The following is a 7,384-nucleotide window of genomic DNA, read 5'->3' on the forward strand; positions in this document are numbered from 1 at the left end:
TGTCAGTTGTCGAAGGAAGAAGGGACCCAAGTAGTGCCTGTCTCCAGAAGCCCAATTTCTAACCCCTTTGGGGTTCCAGCCTCCTAGCGAGTAGATGAAGACTGCCAAAGGTTGATCTCCAAATTGAGTTTCTCCAAGGCCAGCTTGCAGAGGCCTGGCAATCAGAAGAGGATACTAAAGGAGCATCCCAACAACAGACACACTGAAAATAATTATCCTGATCCACAAACACCCACAAAGCTATGAGAATGGTCTTATAAGCAAGGTCTGCTTTAATACAAACATAAGTATTATACATTACAGTCTATTGTAAATTGGTTGTAATTTTCTCCTGACACTTTCTGAATTAAACTAGTTAGTATACGAAAAATAATAATAATAATAAAATAATAATAATAACAAATGCCACAAAGCAAAAAGCAAACTCGGTGTCTGAAGGTTAATGATTGCTCATGAAAGCCACAGAAATAAATTATCTGCCTAGGGACACTGTCACATGATCAGCACAAAAGCTGCAACAGCCAAAAATGTTTATGTAGAGGAAAAAAACACTGTCAGCGTCACAGAACCCTTCCCCCAACAGCTAAATTCAAGTCCTGAGCCAGCCAGCTGCTCCTGACTGCTTACATTAAACTAATTTGTGCTGCTACATTGCAGCTGCTTAATTTTTAGTCTGAACTTTATCACCAATAAGTGTTACAATAACAAGCGATATGATGGTATCTCTGAAGAAATATCCATCAACCCCCAAACAATGACAGCCTCACAAGAGTAGACTGCAGAAAAACAAATTTAAAAAACAAAAAAAAAAAAAAAAAGAAAGGAAGAAAGAAAATTACCCCCACACTGCCTCTTTAAAAGGGGGGAGGGGCAAACTTAGTGGGAAAGGCTTTAAAATGCTGCTTTGTTCCAAAGGCCGTTCTGCAATGATGAAGGGGGATGATTGAAAAGGTTAGTAGCAGGGGAAGAGTTAAGAAGTAAGATGTGCTTTTGCTAAAAGGGGGTGATTTGCAAGGTGAGAGCCTTAGAAGGGGGAAGGCAGTTTCCTCACAACAATGCAATCGGTACTTTCTCTCTTGCTCACCGTCCTCCAAAACGCTATGCAAACCCAAACTGCAGCCTGGGCGGTAATTTCAGAGTTGCCCCAAACATTATTCTTTGGCCAGCCGGGCACTGGAGCTTACAATATTCCGTGTTGTTCCCCATGTTTTCCTGTGTTATTTTTCCTAGCTCAGTGTAAATGCAGAAACTCTTCTTTGGACAGAAACAGACACTGACCTGAACTGGTTTAAATTCCTGCCAAATATGCAGGCACTGTTTTTGCTACATTTTGGAATTTGGCTTAGACCATGTGTCAGGCATTTATTTGTACTCAGAACTAGAATGGAGACCTAACAACTTCAAAAAATAAAAGTTGTTGTTTTTTTTTTTAAGTATTAAGAATGACCTGAAAGTTTTCTATTATTAATTAGTTTGAATACGATTCATGTTTTTAGTTGAGATATCTCATTACACACTCTCCTGTTTACTGCAGGGAAAATTCAGTTTCACCCTGCTCGGTAATTACAAAAACAATTCCTTTGAAAGCAAGGGAAGAACACCCATGTCAGCTATTTACAGCATTTTAAAAATTCCGTGGTTTTCAGAATTAAGGTTCAAAGTGAATGTTATTTATGTTGAGTAATAAAGTAGTTTTTCTTGCACAGATATACTAAATGCAAAAAGAAATGTTTACAAGGGAATGATTTTCCCAGGAGTGGGAAGGGGGTTGGGGAGGTGGAGGTTTGGGCCCACCCTAGGTTTTTCAACTTGACACCTTTACATCTTATGGTCCCAGCCCAGGTCCTAGCAGATTTCTTTTTTCAGAGAGCTGGTAAATCACGCTACGGAACTGACTCAGAGTGCCACGGGGCATGGCCTTGTTTCGTGGGTTTCTATTGATGATCCTCCACCATGGCGGGGCAACTGTGTTTGCAAGAGCCCTCCAGGAGAGGATCCCAGGGGAAGTAGATGGATGAGGAGTCCCTGGAGCCTATCAGGATTACTCTTCCCCTCCCCCTCTCTGGTGCCAAATGGGTCACTCGCACAGTGCAAGGCTTTCTCTCCACAGGGCTCAGCGTGATACCTCCGTCTGCTGTTGGCAAAGCTTTAAGACTGCTGGGAACTCAGACGAAAGCATCCTCAGGCTTGGAGGTGTGGCAGGGTGTAACTAGAATGAGTGCAACTTTTTAAAAGGCACCTAACCATATAGGCAGGCTAGGAAGGCCGTAAGAGGGAAGGGCAGCGGAGGGGAGGGTCGCTCAACAGCAGCTTGCACTTCTTAATGATAGAATTAGCAGCAGTGTTTGGTTGCTCTTGAACAGAGTAAAAGACCTTAATAGGCCAGACGTCCTATTAAAACCTCAATTGTGAAATTAGAAATTAACTTGATGGAATGTGACAGCCTATCTTACCTATCTATTCTTTCAGAGCTGGACTAAATTAGTCTAACTAGGACACTTGAAGGCTTGTGAATCAGTTCACACGATCAGTGTGAAGAGCGGGTATGAAGACCCAGATGCTGGTGTGTGCGTGTGCGTATAAGCCCCAACAGGTATGAATTCAGAAGCAGTGGGTATGCGGGTACTCTTCACTCTCAAGCAAGACCCACATGACAGAAAGTTCTTGCTACCAGCCAGGAATGATCTCATAGGGTTGAGCAGTTTGAATTGGCTACTTTCCTGAAAATCTCTAGAAACAAATCCTTTTCGACATAGCCTTTTCCAGAACAGCACCAAATTAGAGTAAACGCCACAAATCCTGAATTAGAATCGTAATTTCGAAAAGCGGCTATCTTTATTCTTGTGGGCTCCATAAGCAGCAAGGCACTCTGGTCACCGGTTCCTTCATCACGTCTCTGAACTTCCCTCAATCTAGCTTTGCTTTTTAGCTAAAAATCAAACCTTTCTGGCGTCTAATTGTTGGAGAAGTGGAAACAGTTAATGGAGTATGCAACGGGGTATGTTGTAATTTCCAATTCACAGCATTAACGCTTGTAGTCATGAGCTTGAAATGTAGCATTTTTCACAGAGGGAAAGTGTGGAAAGCATATATGTGACTAAGAAGTACAAATGTTGTTTTGCATTTTTGCTTACATATGAGAGCACAGGCCAAATTATAGAGTAACAAAAGTCAGATATATAATTGTCTTTCATAGCATTTTTCTTCATAGAATTATAAATGACTTATCTAAAATTGAAACCACCATTGCCATTAATATTTTTATATAAATATGAAGCATTTTTCCTCCTAATATCTTGTGTGACTTTACAGATTATCAAAAGAGATAATGCACATGAAAGTGTTTTGTCAACTATGGATGCTATTTGAACATAAGGATTATTGACATTGTTATCACATCTGTCTCCAAATTTTTTTTTTAAGGCGGAGTCTTGTTGTGTCACCCAGGCTGGAGTGCAGTGGCGAGATCTCGACTCACTGCAAGTTCCGCCTCCCGGGTTCACGCCATTCTCCTGCCTCAGCCTCCCAAGTAGCTGGGACTACAGGCGCCCACCACCACGCCTGGCTAATTTTTTATATTTTTAGTAGAGATGAGATTTCACCATGTTAGCCAGGATGGTCTCGATCTCCTGACCTCATGATTCACCCGCCTCGGCCTCCCAAAAGTGCTGAGATTACTGGCGTGAGCCACTGCGCCTGGCCTCTCTCCAAATTTTAACCAGTAAAATTCTATTCTAAGGGCTGGGTGCAGTGGCTCACACCTGTAATCCCAGCACCTTTGGAGGTTGAGATGGGAGGATTGCTTGAACCCAGGAGTTTGAGACCAGCCTGGACAACACAGGGAGATCCCATCTCTACAAAAAAAAAAAATTAAATAGCTAGTCATGGTGGCACGTGCCTGCCACTCCTACTTGGGAGGCTGAGGCAGGAGAATTGCTTGAACCTGAAAGACAGAGGATGCAGTGAGCCAAGGTCGCAGAACCTGGGAGGCAGAGATTGCAGTGAGCCAAGATCAGGCCACTGCACTCCATCCTGGGTAACAGAGTGAGGCTCCTTTTCAAACAAACACATAAACAAATAAAAAATCTATTCTATCTTTTATTTGAAGATAGGTAAACAAAGGTATATTGACTGCAAAATCTTCCAAGAAACAGAACTAAAAGACAAAAATCTTGTAACAATTCTTCACTCAATTAGAATGTATTGTCTGTTTACTGTGTGTGTAGTAACGGGGCAATCCTGATGTCATGCAACTGAAGATACACTCTGAATAACTTCTTCCTTCTCAAAATATATATCTCCACCCATGTATAGTGCCCTCCCATTCAAAAATCAGGAAACTACACAACAGAATGAGAGGCCAGTATCTCTGAAATCCCTCAGCCGGCATGCACCCAGCTATGCTAGATCCAGAGCGGTGAACGGTGGGGGAGATTTGGACAGAGCGACTCCTACCCAGGGCAGACCTATCCGTGAGGCTCACCTGACGTTGTGCTCAGAGGCCATGATACTTTTAGGTGCCCATGAAAATGTTTTAATTACTTTTAAAATCTGAAGAAAAAAAGGAACTTCTAGGTCAAAGAAAGATTTATTTATTTATTTATTTGTTTGTTTCTAGACGGAGTGTTGCTCTGTCACCCAGGCTGGAGTACAGTGGCGCAATCTCGGCTCGCTGTAAGCTCCGCCTTGCAGGTTCAAACAGTTCTCTGCCTTAGCCTCCCTAGTAGCTGGGATTACAGGCACCAGCCACTACATCCGGCTAATTTTTTTGTATTTTTAGTAGAGATGGGGTTTCACCACCTTGGCCAGGCTGATCTTGAACTCCTGACCTCGTGATCCACCTGCCTCAGCCTCCTAGTGCTGAGATTACAGGCGTGAGCCACCACGCCCGGCCTAGAAAGCTTTTTTAATATATACCATATTCATCTTTATACCAACATGATCATAAAATACAATTTTTTACTCTTTCACTGGGGGAAAGAGCCCATGAAGGCAAAACATGGCTGGGTTAGTTTCCTATTACTGCTGTTACAAGTTCCTACACACTTGGTGACTTCATTATCTTACAGTTCTGGCGGTCAGAAGTCCGCAATGGGTCTTACACGACCAAAATCCAGAAGTCGACAGGGAGGAAGAACTGAGGATCCTACATCCTGTTAGGGAGCAGCGAGAGCACTGCAGTAAGACATAACCCTCCTTTGCCTCTCTATGTCCTCTGCCCCATGCTGCTTATGTCCTTATTGAAGTTAAGAGTCCGGCTGTCATTGAGAACCTCTGGTACTGCACCATTTGATGAAGGGCTATGAAAAACTCCCCTGAGAACAGCAATGCACACTGATCCTACCAGCTCATTCACTTTAGAATACACTCTCTAAAGCCAATACTAATGGCTGTAGACAAGTGGGGCAGGATTGTCAAGATACCTCTACCCAGTTCTTTCTACAGAACTGGTCTCTACAGAACTGTCTGGTTCTCTGAGGTCACAGCAGTATAATCTTAAGGTGACCATTAAAATTTGATTGACACATTTTCAGGATTTAAAGTAAAATTAAAAGAATGTGGAAGGCAGCTGTTTATGGCACTGTAATAGATAGCCATGTTTACGAAAACAAATTCAAGTTGAGCAATGATCCGGCAGATTTTGTTTGCCAGGGAGGACCATTGAACCAATGGGACCCACATTTTTCCCCCTTCAAGAGATTTTTTTTCTCTCAGTGACATTATGTAACTGACTCAGATCTCATTTTTCCTTTACATACCCAGACAACCCCAGAGATGCTGAGACCCCGGAGATTTCACTTTTTATCAGATGTTTGGCACAAAGAAACACTTTTGCAGTCTATAGTTTAAACTAAACAACTGTCTGGGACACTCTTGTGATTGTAGGTGCTAATTTCAACTCTCTGGTAACCCATTCCTCAGTATTACCATCTATAAAATGGATGTAGTGATAATAAACTAAGTCATGAAATTGTTTATGAGGAATAATCACTGATGGGATTATATGGCACTTTACACACATAAAATCCTAAGTAGTCCAAGCAATCAAAAGTAACATTTCCCAGTGACATCTCCATAAAAGCCACTTTCTTCTGAACAAATACAAACTTTCCAGAGATGTCTAAGCCACAGAACTGCACAGGCAGATGGGAAATGTAAACCCTACAGAGAAACAGAGAAATGAAACGAAATCTGCATTTGAACATTGGAGTTTTATCACAATTGCAATACATCTAACAGTCTTCCTTGTTTTAGTTACTATATGTTATTTTTCTTACCATAATGAAGAAAAGATATCACAGAAAATGATGTTAAAGCAGGCCTAACATACACTTGCTGAGTTTTCTGGTGAAAGATTATGTTTTCAAAAAACTTCTCCAAGGGAAATTCTTTGAAGTGTTTTTACTGCCATTTGATGGGTTAAAATTTTGTTATTTGCATTATTTTGAAATGTCTTTGTACTCTAAAGCCTGGAAAAAGGATGCATAATTGTGGAAAACAATGTAATAAATAAGAGAAAACTAACAGTAACAATATAAAATACATATGGAATTCCTGACTCCAAAGAATTGAAATGGGGAGAAGGTGATTAAAATGAAGAGAAAAGTTGACAAGTGAAATTTCAAGCAGTTTTATTTTTAATGGTAAAAAAATTCTTCAGCATTAATGTGTAATCTGCACAAAGACAAGGTTAAAAAAAAAAGAAAGAGCAGAGTCAGGAAGGTCAGGGTGTTACATCGGATTTGTGCAGAGAAATTATATAATAACACTTTGGAGAGATGATTTAAGTGAAACTGGAATAATGACATCCTGAATATTGTTTGGCCACAAACAGTAGAAATTTCTCCCTTTGTAATGCCTTCCACCTCATCCTTGCAAAACAGGATAGGGAACGGAGCAAACTCTGAACAGCAGAAAACTACATCCAACCACCAACAGCAAAGAAGAGAAAAGAAACCATGAAGTGGGCTTATATTACTCCAAAATATTCTTTGACATTCCCTAGATTTTTTTTTTCCATTTTGCTACTGTACTTGCCCAACCATGCTGGGGTGTTATGCTATTTTAGACATGAGTTAACAGGTCTCTTTACATACACACATTTCCACATTCCAGTGAGACCTATTATATCCTTTTCCTCCCTACCCCACCCTTGCAGTGCACGCACACACACACCGTTCTCTCTCCTTCTCCACCCACACAGTACCATCCCCCTCTAGTATTTTTTATTTGTTGTTCAACACTTCCCCATTACTGAATGTTTCCAAGGCCATGCAAATCCACATGCCTGAGAAAGCTTTTCTACCATATGACACGGTTGATTCTGCAAAATAAAACAGCTGTAGACAGAGAGCAGGTAAAACAGAACAAATGGCAAAAAAAA

At 41.1% G+C, this 7,384-nt stretch overlaps 1 long non-coding RNA gene across 1 annotated transcript; it reads left to right on the forward strand.

The window, feature by feature from the left end:
- Positions 1-920: 920 nt before the first annotated feature.
- LOC105531257 lies at positions 921-6,550 on the forward strand. Its single transcript, XR_001004770.1, has 4 exons — positions 921-951; positions 2,470-2,593; positions 2,930-2,998; positions 5,070-6,550. It is a non-coding gene; the product is annotated as an uncharacterized LOC105531257 (long non-coding RNA).
- Positions 6,551-7,384: the final 834 nt, after the last annotated feature.

This window comes from Mandrillus leucophaeus, unplaced genomic scaffold, assembly GCF_000951045.1.
Source record: "Mandrillus leucophaeus isolate KB7577 unplaced genomic scaffold, Mleu.le_1.0 Scaffold876, whole genome shotgun sequence".
In the NCBI taxonomy this organism is placed as follows: Eukaryota; Metazoa; Chordata; class Mammalia; order Primates; family Cercopithecidae; genus Mandrillus; species Mandrillus leucophaeus.